Below are 18,409 nucleotides of genomic sequence, written 5' to 3'. Positions count from 1 at the left end.
ATCTGGCAAAATATAGCAATTGAGTTAGCCATAAGAAAAAGTGTTCCTAATTCTACAAAAGCCAGTGCACAATGAAATGGACAAATGATATTGAATACCAGATAGTGCAGCCGTGGAGAAACACAAAAAAATATATAGGAAGAAAATATGTTGGTAATTCAACAGATGTCAGTACACAATGATATTAACAAATGATATTACATACTGGATAATGTGGCCATGGAGAGACACAAAGAGACCAATATATTTGTCCCAGGAAAGAAGTACAATAAAAGAGAAAGAAAAACAGAAATGCAAAGAACATAACCAAAAAACATCACTTTAAATCCAAGGCATTTTAGACTGATAAATTTGAAAAGGGATAGAAAGGGACAATAGTGTGTTAGTGCATATACCAAACGTTCAAAATTACATGAGTGCTGTTGGTACAAAGGTGACGAGTTGCTGGAAAGGCAAATATGTAGGTACAGGATATACTACAGAAAGACATGTAAATCCTTGTCTGAATTTAAGCCCTCCTCTACTGCTCGTAGTTTTATAATCCATCTACTCTCTAATTGCCTTAGCTGAAGAGTTCTATTACCACCCCTAGGACAGCTACCCAGGGTGGCGATTCCATACGTGTGTATATCAAGACTTTCTTGTAATGGGTGTTCCTTGGTAAAATGAACTGCAAAAGGGTAATCAGTGTTGTTGTTCCTGATTACCCTGATGTGCTCCTGTAATCTTTCCTTGAATGGTCTGATGGTACTCCCAATGTATATCTTCTTACAGGTGCAGATAATACAGTATACGATGTATTTAGTATTACAGTTCATGAACTGTTTAATAGTGTGTGTGACATCTGTGTTATGCATACATTTTTTGGTTTTGTCCTGTACATAATCACACACATTACAATGTCCGCACTTATAGAAACCCAGGGGTGGTGAGGGAAACCAATTGCCTTTTGTGATAGTGGGCAAAAAACTATGGCATAGTTGGTCCCTCAAGGTGCGTCCGTAGGGGACGCACCTTGAGGGACCAACTATGCCATATTCACACACACTATTAAACAGTTCATGAACTGTAATACTAAATACATTGTATACTGTATTATCTGCCTTTTCAGCAACTCGTCACCTTTGTACCAACAGCACTCATGTAATTTTGAACGTTTGGTATATGCACTAACACACTATTGTCCCTTTCTATCCCTTTTCGAATTTATCAGTCTAAAATGCCTTGGATTTAAAGTGATGTTTTTTGGTTATGTTCTTTGCATTTCTGTTTTTCTTTCTCTTTTATTGTACTTCTTTCCTGGGACAAATATATTGGTCTCTTTGTGTCTCTCCATGGCCACATTATCCAGTATGTAATATCATTTGTTAATATCATTGTGTACTGACATCTGTTGAATTACAAACATATTTTCTTCCTATATATTTTTTTGTGTTTCTCCATGGCTGCTCTATCTGGTATTCAATATCATTTGTTCATTTCATTGTGCACTTGCTTTTGTAGAATTACGAACACTTTTTCTTATGGCTAACTCAATTGCTATATTTTGCCAGATGTGTATTTCGTGTTTTTCAAATATACAGATATTTTATTTCCCATGACTTTATAACTTTCAAGTCACTCTTGATATTCCTTTTCTCTCTGACATCTGGTGTCACACATACTCCTCTTTTCTCTTTTCTTGATTTATCGATATTCCAATATGGCGCCCTTTGTTCCAATTCATTTTCACACTGCTTCATTTAGGTAGTCCTTTTTCTTTTTCCACGTTCTATTTGGCTTTAAATGGAGGTAACTTGCCACCGGCGCGCAATTACCATATGCGACGCCGCCAACTGAATTAGTGAGAAACGCGTGAAGGATTGGAGGTATGGTCTCCTGCATGCTAGCAGCGTGGTGGGCTTGTATTGCATCATTACGGGGATACGCGGGCTTTTTATATTGCCTGAAACTTCCGTTACGGCTCACATAACTCTAAATATATGAAATATATTCGTACACGCTACGCTTCCACAATTATCATAGTTATTTCACTTATTTTAACTTTGTCGCATTACGGACTAAGCAGACGAGCCCCTTGACAATATGGTTTATTTAGTATTTTCATCCAGTAATTTAACTCGTTATGGTCACTACTCTGGCTCATTTATAACGGTAAACTCAAAAACAATTTCCTTACTAGTTTATGTTTTTCAGACAAACTTTTTAACAAATAAGCGGCTCCTTTTTTTTAACTACATTTTGGCTGCCATATTAGATTAACTATCACAAAAAAGCTACCTTTAGGGGGTTACCATGGTTGCTATATACTGCCTTTTTCAATATTCACCTTTTTTTGTTCTCATTACACAGGTTTACCATGGTCCTCATTCATATTCTTCCTCAATTGTTATATCAACTTATAAAACAGTAACTTTTTTCTGGCATTTTGGAACATGGAGTGAAAATCTTAACTATAGGTATGCTCTTCTCTTCATTACTTGGTCATCCAATCCACTATATTTCTCTTCTTTTTGTCTATAACACATATGCTTCTGATTGTGCATGTCTTTTTCTTGGTAAATCAACATCTTCGACAAATGCTCACTCTGACACATGGTTCTTTCTTTATATTTTTGAGTCACATAAGCACTGCGGTTGCTTTTGCCTTTTCTTTTCTTCTTTCTTCTTTTTTCTTGTTTTTCCCCCTAACTCTTTTTACTCTTTTTACTTTTTTCCTTTTTCTCCGATAGGTTTACTTTAGATCACTTAGTTTTTCTGACACTCTTGGGTGGTACACACTTTAACTGAATAGCGATATGTCTAACTTCATCTTTTACGGTTTATCACATTTACGTGGTTAAAAATCGGGCTTCCCTTTTTCTTAATTCATGAATCTTTATCTTTGGTGACAAAAGCATTTTTCCCAATTACAAATTTCACCAGTGTTTGATATGTTATTTTTGTATATGTCCACAGCCTTGATAAAGTCTACCCAGACGAAACACGTGTCGGCTGTTGTCCATTTGAAAAGGAATTCTGTTGTCATCGTTTGAGGCGGTTGCCCATTTGAAAATGAATTCTATTGTCATCGTGTGATTCTGGTCCCAAGATGTCACATTGGGCCAGATGCCATTGGTACATTTAAGGACATTACAAGGAATAAATTGGAACTTTTCAACTTTCCGGGATGTGCCGTGGTTTTTCTTCTTTATCTCTTAAGCTCTGTGCGCCATCCCAAGATCCATTAAAGTTCAAATCACACATACAATGTATGGTGCGGGCCAAAGCGTCAGTTCTGCAGATATAAAGTCAAATAAGGACGGGTCGTCATCCACTGAGCCATATAATGAACACAGCGTAAATCTAACATTACCAAATGAACACTCCATTATTAGCCACCTACCAATTACAACCACTTTCTTCCGTATAACCATACAACTATTGTTGGCTGCCAAAATCACAACCCCCTTTGTTTTAGACATATGTTCAGTTCACCCCAACAGACGCAAACCCAAACTTTCTAATATTTTCCTATCCGCCTTTTCTATATGTGTTTCTTGCAGGCAATAAATGTCTGCTTTCAATGTTCTCAAGTCATCTGCAATTTTCTTCCTTTTCCGGGGGGTGTTTAACCCACATATATTAATAGTTGCTAGCCTAATAGCTGACATGTGCACAGACTAAATTGATTGCGTTTGGCTAACTCGACTGGCTCGACCTTACTCCCTGCTAATGACTACTTTGCATTTGTACTACCATACAAAATTCTGCACACCCTATCCTGCATTGACCCTTCTATACCACAAATGCTTAAGGATGAAATAGTTTGTACTATCAGGCCATGACTGAATTTCGTTGGGTACGGATTATGGATTCTCTGAGTACTCTGGGTACAAATGTTCTCTTTTCCCACCACCAGGGACGGGATGTCCATGCTCCCACCCCCGCCCCAGCCCCCTGTCGCCCCGCAATCCCGGATACCCCCCTCCCCTCCACCCCAGGACCCTGATTCTCCCACCCCCCCCCTCTTTCCCACCCTCCCGCCCTAGAAGCAGTCAGACCACCATTGGCCTGAATGTTGGTGTCGCCTAGGTACCTGGTACCGCCCACTGCCCCACCCCAGGCTAACCGTCCTCTTGAGCTTCCATCGAGACCACAAGGCTCTCTTTTTGAATTCCTTACATCATACCATTACAGTCCAAGTAAATATTCTTTAGCCTGAACCTCTGAGTTAAACACTGTAACATTCCCATTGAACACAGTCTTGAGGCGAGAGGGAGCAAGTAAGTACGCTTCTCCCCCTTTATCTTGGAAAGGTTTGATCATCTGCCGCAGCCTCCACCTTCGCTCCACAGTGACAGTAATCGGGTCGAGTGAAAAAAGTTGCCCCCCCCTCCACTACGTGGACCGTCGGGGCGGGCTTTTTCATATATAGTTTGTCTTAAAAAATAGTTCCCAAAGTAGACCAAAATAGCCCTCGGGTGTTTATCCTCCTCTCTGCGACCCTCCCGGCGTATTACTGGGTACCGATGTACCCTTTGAACTTCAGCCTCCCAGTCCCAGTTAGTGAGCTCTGGAAATGCCTCCTGCAGCGTTTCAATCATATAGGCCCTAATGTTGCTGCCTTCTGCTTCTTCTTTGATACCAAGGAAGCATAGATTGTTCCTTCTCTGCCTATTTTCTTGATCTTCCAGCTTCCACATAATGTCAGCTAATTGTCCTTCATGCGTTGAGGTTTGCACTCTTATAGCCTCAATCTCCCCTTCGACTGCCGTCGTCCTTGTAGGTGTTTTGTAGCCATCCTTGCTCTGCGACTTTCTGCTCTTGTCTCAGTTTCTAGTTCCTTTATCGACTCATAAATAGACTGTAACATTTCTGAGTCTGTATGTCGAACACCAATGTTAGGGGCAGAGTCACGTACCACTTCATCGACCCTCTTTGCTGCGTTATCTTGGGCCTCAAAAGCATGGGCCTCTACTGTACTCATAAGATTAGTGCCTGAATAGTCCCACTTGAGTGCTTTCCGGGTCTGGGCGGAGGGCTCCACACCATCTCCACTGAGGGACGGCCCCTTGCTTTTCCGCCGCCGCTGTCGTACAGTAGACTCTGCGATGGATAGAAACTTACAGATTCGGAAGAAATACTATCTCTACTTCCACTTGACCCTTGATCGCTGCTAGTGGAATCTGAGTCCTCCGTTAAAGAGTAAAATGTATCCCCTCCATCTTTAGGCCACTCTGGCCCTTTTTCCCTTGCAGCAATTGTTCCAAGTCCTTGACTAGATGCCTGGGCCATCTGGGCTGAGTTCCCTGTAGAGTACTTTGATATGCAGATAGCTTCCTGGGTGGCTTGAGATAGGGCACAGCTTTCTCGCTCCTTGAGTCCTAGCTGAGAATTCCCCTCAGGGAGTGTACATGTTTCCCCCTTAAGCACTGCGATCTCAGAGACTACTAAAGCGCCAGAAGCTTGTTGCCTTTCTGAAAGAAAGTCTTTTCCCTGACTTACAGCCTCAGAAAGTGTTTTTCCTTCACAGTTGGCCCCATGTTTCCTGCTTGGTGTCATTTGCATGCCGTCTTGAGGAGGGGTGATATGCACGGAATTGTCCTCTTGTGTGCCCCCCTTCCAAAAACCCGTAATCATAGACTGTGTTTTCTTTCCACAGGGGGAAGACAGTAGGGGGCATTGTTTCTAGCTTTCCTGCTTGTGCCGGCAGCCTGTTTCCCACTTATTTTCCCAAGCGTTAGAGTTTCCCGTTTAATAGCGGGGCTATATCACCGCTAAATTTTTTAGCCCGTGCAGCTCGTGCACCTTCTCCTTTCTCCCCAGGATTTCGGCTATTTTTGGGTGCCATTATATTAGTAAAATCATTGATGATTGAATCGTAGTTTTTCCCAAAACGCGCTAGCACGGATTGCACACTCCACAATGACACACATAAAATTTTTAAGGAGCGAGAATTCACTAATCTCCAGAGAGCCAGACTGTGCATATCTGAATTGCCTAACCAACTTCTCTCCCTCCTTACACACTGTGTACTCTCAAGGATCAGCCATCCACCTTCATCTTTAAGAAGACGCCGTATTGCTGCTGTAAATTTTGAGCTAAATTCAGATGCTGCTTTCTATCTCACTCCTGCCCATCTGCTATGTATAAGCGATGTATAAGCCAGTTCAAAAAGCAAAAAAAAAAAAAAAAAGGCCACCAGGCCATAGGCCAGCAGTCAATTAAGTGGGAATATGAAACCATGTCCTTTCCTATAACTGCCCCTTCACAGACAGTCACTTTAGCGCTGTGGAGCCCATTGCCACAGACCCGGTACCTGTTTTCAGCTTGTGGCGCCTTCTCGTAGAATCCGGCCGCTTCTGGTTGTACCCGGACTGGTCTTCCTTGTCCTCTTCCATCGCACCCCAGGAATAGGGGGGGTGCCGAGCACACCGGTCCAGGAGCCCCTCCTGCCAAGTCCAATGCTGGAGGAGGCTCGCACCACAAGATTCAGGCCGGGGCGCGCCCGCTCTCCTGGCACGTCCTGCAGCCCGAGGCTGTTGGTGCTGGTACGGCGTCTCCGCGTCCCCGCTCCGAGCTCGCTCCGCAGGCTATCGCGGAAAAGGAGTGCAGGGGACACCGATCCGGGAGCCCCCCTGCAGGACTCCAAGGCGGGAAGAAGATTCCGCCGAACAGGCTGGGACGCGACCAGACCTACGCGTCCCCGGCCGTGTTTGCGAGCATGCCGTTGCCTGAGGTGGGCATGGCGTGCCGCCGTAGCTACGTGGACACCATCTGCTTCGGGATGCTCAGAATCTCAGTGTGAAAAAAACTAGCCAGTTGTTCGCCCTACTATGCCTAGGCCTGATGAGAGCTGACACACACTGTTAGTGACCTAAAATGCTTGGCAATCAAGAAGATCTCTTTGGCCTTATTCCCTGCTCTTTCGATCTTTTCCTCAAGATAAGCTTGCTTGGCTGTTCTTATTGCAGCATGGTATTGTCTTAAAGTTAATTTGTAGGACTCTATCTTGCAAGTTATAGTCTTTCCTCCATTTCTGTGTTAACACCTTGCATCATTTTTTTCCTGCTTTAAGGTTGTCTCAGAACCAAAGGCTCGAAGGCTTCATTCAACTCACTGTACGTGGGAGAGGGGGTACTAATTTCTCCATGGCAGTTCTAATCCAGTTGTCAAGTTTTGTGATGTCTTTCTCAACCACACCTGACATGGAAGGGATGTTTTCATCCAGTGCGCACATGAATTCCGTTGGCCATATCTTCTAAAAAGCTCTCAAACATGTCTGTCATTCTGGCAGAAGGAGAGTATAGGTTCATTGAGATCTACCATGAGAATCTAATTAAATAGTGGTCTTACCAGACCAAGTGCAAAGGGTCCTCTATTTGCAGGGTGATATTGGAGAACACTTGGTCCAGAGCATGACTAACTTTATGGGTCACTTTAATTACGTATTCATAAGCCCGCAAGAACCAATCATTTCTCTTAGCTCCAAAGCCTCTCTGTCTTCCATCCTGTCTAGGTGCAGATTAAGGTTGCCTAAAAGCATAAAATTTGAATATCTCAGTGCTAGGTGAGCAATCGCCTTATTTATGGAATTCATGAAATGGTTGGCTGGTCCCAGCTGCCTATAAATTAAAACACCAGCCATCGATAGTTGGTGCAATAAGGAAATACATAAGCCATTCACTTCTGCCTCAATCAAATCTTTAATCTCAAAGGATTGACAACCATAGCTCTCCCTAAGAATTGCAGCTTGACCAGTCCCCCTCCCCACCTGGCGATCTTTCTTGTTTATCTTGAAGCCATTGTGGATAGCAATGGCAATGTAAGGATTTGAGATGTTGGAAAGCCACATTTCAGTCAGAAATTATAAATCCAGTGTGGCCTTGCTTAATAAGTCAAAGGTGTTGTTAGCATGTTTCTGTATGGAGAAAGCTTTGACCAGCGATGTGCGACATTGGGTATTATCTACCTTATTTAGCTCAAAAGGGTGGCTATTCCTCTCTCTCTATCTTGGGACGAAAGCCGGAAGTTGCAACAGGGACAAGTGAAGTTAATTTTAGACGAGAGTATGAGCATCTAAGCCTTGCATTTATAGCAGGATCAAGGCTCTTGAGAAAGTCACTACTATAATAGATGTGAGGTTTACCTTCGGAGAGACAACGGGCAGCATGGCTGGCTGCTTTGGGACGCTGATGGGCACAAATGGGCTTGCCTTTGGCATGCCTTCAGTAAGCCAACTGCAGGTCTGTGCAGCATGTCTTAGTTTGAGCATGAGCCCTGGAAACAACTAGAGTGCGCACTGCCCTAAAATGGTGATTCTAGGTGTACCAAACATGGACAAATGGCTCATTTTCTTTCCCAAAATGATTAGCTGCTCCCAACCTCCTAGCATTCTTCAAAGTGCCACAGCAAGAAAACAACAGAATTCGGTTTAAAACAACCAGATATTAAAAGGTTAAAAGTAAAGTGCAAAAAGGCAAGGCAGAGCAAATGTTTGTGCAGGTAACAACATGACCTACTGCTGTCGTGTCCATACAGCATGTCTGGTTTTAAAATGGTCCCTTTAGTTGTCCCAAACAAGAAAACATGGCTCCTTTCCATTCTCAAAAAGGCTGCCATAATACAATGTTATTTGTGTGACCAGCCATATTTATTTATTGCCCTTTGGGGTCAGGTTGTGCTCAACCTGTCCCCATACATAATTTTTCAAAGCCATTTTCAGTACACAGAGAGAGTGCTGTAATGGCTTCCTCATTGTATTGTGCAGGTTGTGACCAACCAATCATGAGTGACTAGTCCCTTTACACTGGCCAAACAAAACATACATGGGTACCAATAGTCCAGAAAGCTGTATATTTTGAACATTAATTTCTAAAAAAACTACTGAACTGATTTACACCAAATCAAAAGAAAATGCGCTTTCTGGGTGGAGATCTAGCATTCTGATTAATTTTATGTCATTTTGTTCAGCCATTTTTGTTGTGGCACGTTTCAAAATTCCCTGTAGAAAATGGGTTTGGGACCCCCTGCATTTCTAGGCCCCTGCTTTAAGGATCACCCTGAAACTTTTGAGAAAACAGCTGAGGTGGATGAACTTTTTGTAATAGTTTCATGAAGAGTCAATAAAGAGAGCCAATGTTAATAGCAAAACAATAAATATATTTCCTATGGTAATGTGGTCCTAACTTTCTCCCTCTCGCGCGCGCTCTCTCTCTCTCTCTCTCTCTCTCTATATATATATATATATATATATATATATGTATAATATATTCATTAACTGAAAAAAACCAAGATTAAAGTAACATTATAATTTGGTGAAATTAATTTCACAGTGGCAATGTTAATGTTTTGAAGTAATAAAAACACAAAAATTCACCTGTTATAGTTGGTAGCACTAACTATAACTTAAACCCTCACCATGCACTGCTTATGACCTTTTATATGACATCTCTCATGACATTTTCCATGACATCAGTTATGATTTTACTAATGACATCTCAAATGATGTAATTTATGACATCACTGATGACATCATCCAATGAGTGTGCTAGTTTCTTTTACAGTTTATATAGTAGCTGATGTGATGACTTCAATTGTAGTTTTCTACCTAATATTTTGTACAAATTAGGCTCAAGTAATGGTTGTAAGTGTGTACAAAACACATGTTCACCTAATGCACCACAGATGTGCAGAGGTATTTAGCAAGGTATACGTTTTTGCAGTGAAGAGTAACTCAGTTTGCAAGGAAAAGTTGAGTTGTGTTGATTATGGTTTACAAGAATTATTGGTTGTGCAGGAAAAGCACTCTATGTAGTCAATACTAATGTTTCCAAGCATCCTTGAGTTATTAGAGAGAATTTTCCTCCCTGGTACTCTAGTTGAGATAATCTCTCTCACTGGAACTTTTGCTTCATGTTTGACTGGGCACTGTGGTTGCATTTGCGGGCTGAACCTTATGAAAATAATGTGATAAGCCGTCTTTATCACAGCCCACATGGCTGTGGTATAATGCAGGGGCTTGTGCAAGGACCCATTCTGCAATTTAGGCTTGTTTTAGTTCTTCAGGAACACGGACTGAGAAACGTGGTAATATCACAACTTCCCCTTATTCGAGAAATCTAACAAACTACAGTGGCAATCTCTTTCAACCTAGAGAATGTTGTAGCTAAGTGTTACATTTTTCCAGGAAATTACTTTAATTGTGCGCACTATGTCACCCTCAATCTGTATATTTAATTTATACAGTGTGCCAGGAGGGGTGACCTGCTGATCTGAGGTTTCAACTTCTGTATAGTCATTAGTTGCTTTTGCATCCTGAAACTGTTGAAGATTCTGGTGAACTATTGTGACCTCTGCTATGATGTCTAGCAGTCACTGCCCATGCCCTGTTCTGAAGTAGCGTTCTCAGCATGTGCATCATATTTTATAAAAATTCCCACAACCTTCATCTTTTTGAATTGGGGTTCTTTGTGGAAGTTTCTCTTTCTTTTTTTGAGATGATGTCAGATTGGGTGAACTTTTTCAGTTTCACATACTCTTTTTGTCTGCGATCTGACATCCACGTTCTCTCAGACCATTTGTCAAATGAGTCCTAAAAGGAATGAGAAGAGTGTTCACCAGTATACTGATACCTGGCAGGTTGTTTTAAAGCATCACTGTTATGTAAAATATAACGTTTTTCAGACCTCTCTGGTTGCGGACTCTCCCTGTGACTTTGTTATATTTATATAGTTTTTTTGTTTATCCCAGCATTTCTTAGAATACTCTGGTGCTTGATTGTCATTGTCCTTTTCGGAACTGCCGTCGAGCTGTGGCTTATATGGTCTGGTCCCCAAATTATCTCAACCTATAGATATGAATGTGTCCACAATAATTTTTGGTAATTTGTGCTCCTGATCTACCAATAGAACCTGAGCGAGGCACTGGCAAATTTCCAGTGCTGTGTCTTCCCCTTTAATATTTCCTAAAATAATTGAGAAGACTAGGCCAAGTTCCCTAATAATTTCATCCCCAAGTCCAGGACAGGGGCAGCACTGTATTCATTCTGAATCTGTTTTAGCACACCAGGTAGAACAGTGAGTGATGGTTTACTATGAGTTATGGTATATATCTCAGCAAAACCTGCACCTCATGTAGCACAGTCATCTATAAAGGGTACCATTCTAAGTGGCAAGCACATGGCCAGAATTCTATGTTAACCTTGGGGACACGTACTGTATGGGGAAACACTGCTTTAAGGTGGTTTGTTTTTTGAGCAATGCAGAATGGAATTTCCTCCCGCCTGGTGGGTAATTTACCCATAATAGCACTGATATTTACTGAGTTAATCCCAGGCATAGCCAATTCTGGTTGGACAGCTTGAGCAGCCCCTCCTCCCCCGGGGCAGCTGTTATTGTAAACATAACAATCAAATTTAAATGTCTGTATAGTCTAAATAAGAGCCTGATTTAGATGTTGGCTGTAACAGGTTCGCCACCTCTTTTTTGACGGAAGCTGTGTCCCGTCGGATTGGCTGTGTACTCGCTAGATTTAGATGATGACGGTGCTATAGACTTTAACCTCCCCGCGTCCTTCTAACTCTGACAAGAATTCCCATCTGTCTTAACAGCGCTATAGGAAATTGTGGCTGGTGGCGATACCCCAACCACACATACTGCCATGCACATGTGGATGTGCTGTACTGCCGATTAAAATGTGGCGGACAAACTGCCACTTTGGACTTGGTGTATTGAGGGGGGAAAGGGTTGGCAGCTCACCTTAGTTCCTCATTCCACTGTTGTTTCTAGCTGGATGCACCCTTTGTTGCAGCTGCCACTGGACCACAGGAAAATCACAACCCTCCTATGTCGCTGGACACAAAGGTAGGGAATCCGCATTAAATGTATACATGGAGGGGGGGGTCACTGCACATGAGCACGGGACAACTGCAGACACATACATGTCACAGTAATTTTTATGGGTAAGTCTTATCTTCATTGACCTGATGATGATCCATTGAAGAGATCTGTGATCCATCAGTAGAGACTCTTGATGTACTTCGACTGGTAACATATTAGCAGCTGACCCAAATTATTTAAAAAAAATTATTAAGGCAAGAAAGTTCTCATTGTTTGAAGAAGATACATGTGACAAGACTTCTACTATGGTCATAACATGCCTCCTTATCAATTACAGAAGAAAATAATTGTATACCTCTCAGACTGAAGTCTGACAGAACTTGTCCTTGACTCATAAGGATTAAGTGGCTGATTATATCTATCTACCAAGCAAATTTGTGGAGTGAATGCTCAAGCTTCCTTTAGTTCTTTAATAACAGGAAAGATGGAAGTAGTCATATTGGCAAAAACGTGCTTTGTAAAGTATTCAGCTTTGGAGTTCCTTATTGCTTTACTATAAGTAGGATTCAATTTTCTCCCTAGGATATTTGCTTTGTACAAGTAATTATGGCAGAAGAATTATTCCTCTGGACCTATGCTCCCCCCACGCAGCACCACCTGTTGCTGCTGCTGCCCGGCATCCTCTGAGCCTGCCTGGCTCTAGATGTTCAAGGCCCTCCTCCATCCACCTTCTGTCTGTCTCACTACTGCCTTCTGCATGTTTGCTGTTTTTGTCTTTCTTTCCCTCAATTTACTCTTTTCTGCCTCTTTTCACACTTTTTGCCTCATTTTGCCATTTTTGTCTCGCTTTTTGCCTCTGCTGGTGATCCCCGCACTTCCCCTACCGCTGCTGCCCCTGCAGCCATGCCCTCCTCCAGCGCACGGTTACGTGCCCTCCCACCTCCCAGTTGAGCGACCCCTCCCACCTCACTCCCCTTATTAATGGCAGCTGCTTCCCCAGCACGCAACATTGACACTGCCATCCCCAACGGCTACAAGATCATACATCAAGACTACGTCAACTGACCAGGAGGAAATGCCCCCAACATTCACAAACACTCACTCTGCCTCATGACCAGTGTCGATGTCAAGACCCCCATTGCCGAACACCTGCACTTTCAGATTCAGACAAATCCAAACACTACCCTCCGTAGTACCCTCATCTACAGACCTCCCAGACCCCAGCCACCCTACAGCGAAGCCCTGGCTGAATTTATCGACCACATGCCCTCACCTCAATGGACTATATACTCCTTGGCGACCTCAACTTTCACCTCGACATCCACAGCGACCCAAACACCTCAACCCTCATGGAAAACCTTGCCACCCTCTGGCTCAAGCAACTGGTTAACCTCCCTGCACACTCAGCAGAACACACCCTCTACCCTGGCTTCTCCACCAGAAACTACATCTCCTTCTGACACACCTCCAAACTCCACTGGACTGACCACCACTGCTTCCATTTCTTCTACACCAAGACAGTTGAATGACACCACGCCCACCGCCCCCTCACAGGAACTGGACCAAAGTCACTGAAGCCGTGTTTAGCACTGCTCTCCGCCACTCCCAACCACCCGACACCACTGACGCCAACACCTTGTCCCATAACCTCCTCCAATGGATGCCGACTGCGCCAACACCCTAGTCTCCTTAGGGAAACCTGCCGGCCACCAACACCACAGGAGACCCAGCTGGTTCTCTCCATGAATCCAAGAGCACATTCAGACAACTCGCGAGAAAGTGGTGAAGCAGTAAGAGCTTAACAGACCACAAAGCCTTCAAATATACCACCACATCATCACCACCGGCTCATCAGATCAGATAGAAAATCAGCCATTCAGGAGCGAATCAACACAACACACACAACAGCAAGGGACTTTTCATCATAGTCAAGAAATTCTTGAAACCCGGCACAGACACCACAGACTTCCCTCCCTCCCAAGACCTCTGCGACAGCCTCACCACCTTCTTCCACTGGAAAATTAAGGAAATCTATGGAGAATTTGCAAGAAAATACCCTGCCCGGATTCCGACCACCAACTGGTTGTGAGCCACTGGACCCGCCTCACCCCCGAAGACACCCCAAAGCTCATGAATACCATCCACTCTGGGGACTCTCAAATCCATGCCACTACCACATCTTCAATAAAGCAGGTGCCATCATCGCACCCGAACTATGCTGTGCCATCAACTGCTCCATCAAGATCGCCACCTTCCCAGTCGCCTGGAAACACATGGAGGTAAACCCCCTACTGAAGAAGCCGTCCACAGTCCCAATGGAGGTTCACAGTTCCAGATTGTCTATAAAAAGTGGAATACATCCCACCACCAATAAAAAAAAACTAACACTAGACTGCTGACCTCTCACTCATTTGCTTTCCAACTAGTTCTCAAATGGTTCCACTTTCTTAAGTATAAATTAATATGCTGTAAACCATGTCCACATATGTTTTTTTGCTTTTTAAAGAGAGAATTGAACAATCAATAAACCCAATCATGGTAAAGTACAAATCCCATATAATACATAATTCTGCTCATTTTCTGTGTCGATCTATTTATAATGGTGTCACTCATGAATGAGAATAACATCGTAGGCTGGTTATTGTTAAAGTACTGAAATCATCATTTCCATTTTTTCTTTCTTTCTAATCACCCAATTCAAGTGCTGTATCAGCAAAAATAGCATATTGTGTAACCTTGTCAATATACTGAGAACTCAGAGAGAAATCAAAAGAAATTCTAAATAAGCACATAAAATAAAATAATACATTCTATTCATTTCCTGTATTAATCTTTTTACCCTTTTGTTAATCATAAAAGGGAACAACATCATACCATTGATGAGGTACTGTTTTCATCATTAAAATGTCCCTTTGGTAGCCCAATTCATTTACTGCCACAATACCAATACTACAACGTTACATTTTTCTTTTTTATTTAATAAATCAAAAAACAATGAACATAAATTACAAATTCAATCACAGTAAAATGCCATTCAACAAGTTTGATTCCCAATTTTTTCTCCCCTTGATGTCAAAATTATTCCCACAATGGTATAGTTCATAAAAGGAAACCGTGTAATGAGCTGATTTCTGGTAAAGTACCCATTTCAAAATAACCTTTTTCTCCTAAATCATTAGATTCAGCAACACCAATACCTTACACAATCTCCAATCAAAAATACATGTTCACGTTATTCACGTTATTCTATACAGATACTTAAGATTAATAGAACCATCTCCTCATTTGTTATAATACCTGTTGACATATTTCATCAAAATGGGTTGTTTTTTCTCGTATTGTTCCACTGATGCATTACAACAAAATTAATCTTCAATAATGATCACATCCACATAGTGCATCTCCAATTATCCAGATACTCGGCCGCTCAACATGTACAACTGACACTTCACTGTTCAGAACCGGAGTAACCGTTGTGCTCATCTCAAGTGTCAGATGCATCATCTTCCCATCCTGAGGATATCAATACCATCAATTTCATACACCAAAATCATCATATACTATAATGGGTGGTAAATCGTGCTCATAATTCAACCTGATTATAACCATCCCCAAGTTAGGGACACAAACCTATCCCCATATCTCACTTCCACAATTTGCAGGGGGAGAGACACATATCACCAACATTAGCTCAAGAACTCTTAATCCAACTGAGCTGCACCTATATCCAAGTGTCCAGGTGTCTGCTACTAGGAAGTTTCACTGTTGTTACGACTCAATGTCACTCATTTCTCCAATACAACCATAAATGTACATGTTACTCTGCATCAAGTCCCCATAGTGTCTCGGTCCCCATCAGGATGATCCACTTGGATTCCAATCTATGTAACTGTAATTCTCAATTACCTCAATCACCTCCTACGGGGCCAGGGATAATGTGTTGAAATCCATAATACCTTAATCCAGATCTGTCACCATTGTGCTGCTCGCAAATGTGCTTGGCCATTGTGTAATTTGTGTCTTTATTACTGATGGCTCTGAGATACGCAACTTCAATTTGTTCACTTTACTGTCCACATACCTTTTTACATACTCACACTTCAACACATAGACAACATGTGAGGTCTCACAATTTATCCATTCCGTGAAATTCATCATCTTTCCATTATGTAATTTGAATGCTGTCATATTCTTACCAAATGAACAAGCTTTACATTTGAAGTTGAAGCATCTCCAAAAGCCCAATTGTTTTTGTTTTAGTCAATTTGAGCCACATCTGTTTTGGGGAGCCATATAACTTCTTGTTAGAGAATACCTCAATGAGACTGCTTTTTTTAATGTGATCTGTGGGTGATTGAGCAATATTCCTCTCAATGTCTCATCCATTAATAGTAGGCTCCAGTTCTTTTTCGCCAGATCTTTTGTTTCATGACTTGTAGTATCAAACCGAATGATGTATCTAATCTCATTATAACATGCTGTATCATTGACATACTTGGGTTTTGGTATCAATAGTTCATCTCGTTTGTGCCTCCTAGCTCTAGTCATGGTGTCTATAAGTACTGATTTGGGATATCCTCTTCTGGTGAATCTTCTGTACATGTCTCTTTCCTGTGCCTCTAGTTCCTCATCCTCTGAGCAGTTGCATCTGATCTAAAAAATTCACAATAGGGCACACTCCACTTCACAGCCTGAGAGCGTCCACTATTAGCATTAACATTGTTACAGCTTGTCGTTTTTTTGTGGATTTCTGTGCATATCTTACCATCTTTAATGTAATTCCCAATGTATAGATAATTGATGTTTGTTGCACTTATTTCAAAAGTTAATTGGGAACGTAGGGGAACAAAAAGATATCCACAAATCTAGAGGTATATTCTAGCAATGACCCTATTGCGCTCACGATCAGTCGCCAGGTGGATTGATGATATCTTTAAGTGCTTTCCGAAAGAAATATATCATAGGGAAAATTTGATGATTTATCTTGAAGTATCTTAGTTCTTCCTCCCTGACAGACCTCTCTCAAACCAATTTTGTAATTTCTAGTGGTATATCATAGCCTGATCCTCCATCAGATTCTTCTCTAGTTTAATATAACTCTTTCTGTCAGTAAGTTGTCTCTTGGCCTCTTTGATGTAATATGTACGGCCCAAAATCACTCTATTGCCTCTCTTGTCCGATGTTTTTATTATGATGATCTCATCATTCCATAGTTCCTGCATTGCCAACCAATCCTCCTTTGTTCCATTCATATAATCAGGTCTCTTTGGTTTGAGGGCAATGTTTGTCAATCCTTCTATTTGTACTTCCTGAAACAAATCTATAGTATTCCTTGCAGGTTGTTGGGGACAAAAGCGTGATTTTGTCTTGCAGTGGCTAGGTATTGAGGCATCCATTGGGATCCCTAATGCTTGGCATAACTCCCGGTCTGAGAGATTCCCCAGGGTCGAGGTTCGTGATGTTTCCTCATACTCCTCTTTCAAGCTGGATAGAGCTCTCAAAATGATTCATATCCGTAGTGCTAATGGGGGAGATCTCTTGATGATTTGCAGTCTGGAGCTTCTAACTCTTTAATGCAGAGAACTTCTTAAGTTTTAGTTTTCTAGATAATGTATACAGGGCAATTCTGGCTGCTGCAAAATCCCTACCTGCCAAGGGGGAGAAACTCAATCCTTTATTCAACAATTTAAAATGCTAGTCATAACATTTTTTGGAAGAAAGGTTATTACTTAGATCTTCCTGTATTATTGATTTCCTTAGTCCTTCTTGTCTCCCTCTGCTCTGTCCTTTCCTCTTTGATCTCCTTGTGCTCCTATACTCACTTTGCTTTCTATTCTCCTCCCATGCCTCCTTGTCTCCATGTTGTAGAGGCGCATCTCTCCTGAAAATTCCAATTTTGATCCCATTTGCATTGGAACTTGGTCCCCCAAACTGAGATCTGAACTTTCAATACTTCAAGGCGCTTTGTCTTGCTCTGTGGTTTTATACATAGTTTGCCTGGTGTAGAAGGAGTCACATCTCTTTGCAAATGTATATATCCTACTTGTGGTGTAATCTATTTTCTCTCTGTTAAATGTCTTTGCTTTTTCTATTTGTACCTCCTTTTCATGTTTCTCTAGCCGTTTCTCCATCTCCCCTAATAGATCCTTCACTTCCTCTACGTGTGTCCAGTTTCTAAAGTGTTCTCAATTTCTTTCATTCTCTGTAATGTCCTTTCCAATTTACGCTCTGCTTGTACAATGCATGTGTTCATTAATTTCAAGAAACATTCCACTGTATCTACCTGCCATTGTTCAAGCAAATCTGGGTCCATATCGTTTAATGTTGGCAAAACAAAGATCTTCAAGCCCCTGGGGACTCTCCCACATTTGATGTATTTCCTCAATATAGCTTTTTCCCACAGTTTATTAATCTCCATTGTTCTAGCTTGCTTCAGTTCCTTTAACAATTTGCTGGAGGACAGTTCTTGTTTTCCTGACATATACAAAATATCCCTCCCTTATTGTTGTCATAATCAAATGGGGTTTTAAACATCTGTTCATGTTTTGTCAGCCTCTCCGCCATCATTGTTGGTCCAGGTTTTTCAG

Source organism: Pleurodeles waltl, chromosome 4_1, assembly GCF_031143425.1.
Source record: "Pleurodeles waltl isolate 20211129_DDA chromosome 4_1, aPleWal1.hap1.20221129, whole genome shotgun sequence".
NCBI classification, from domain to species: Eukaryota; Metazoa; Chordata; class Amphibia; order Caudata; family Salamandridae; genus Pleurodeles; species Pleurodeles waltl.
Note: the sequence above shows the minus strand (reverse complement) of the source record.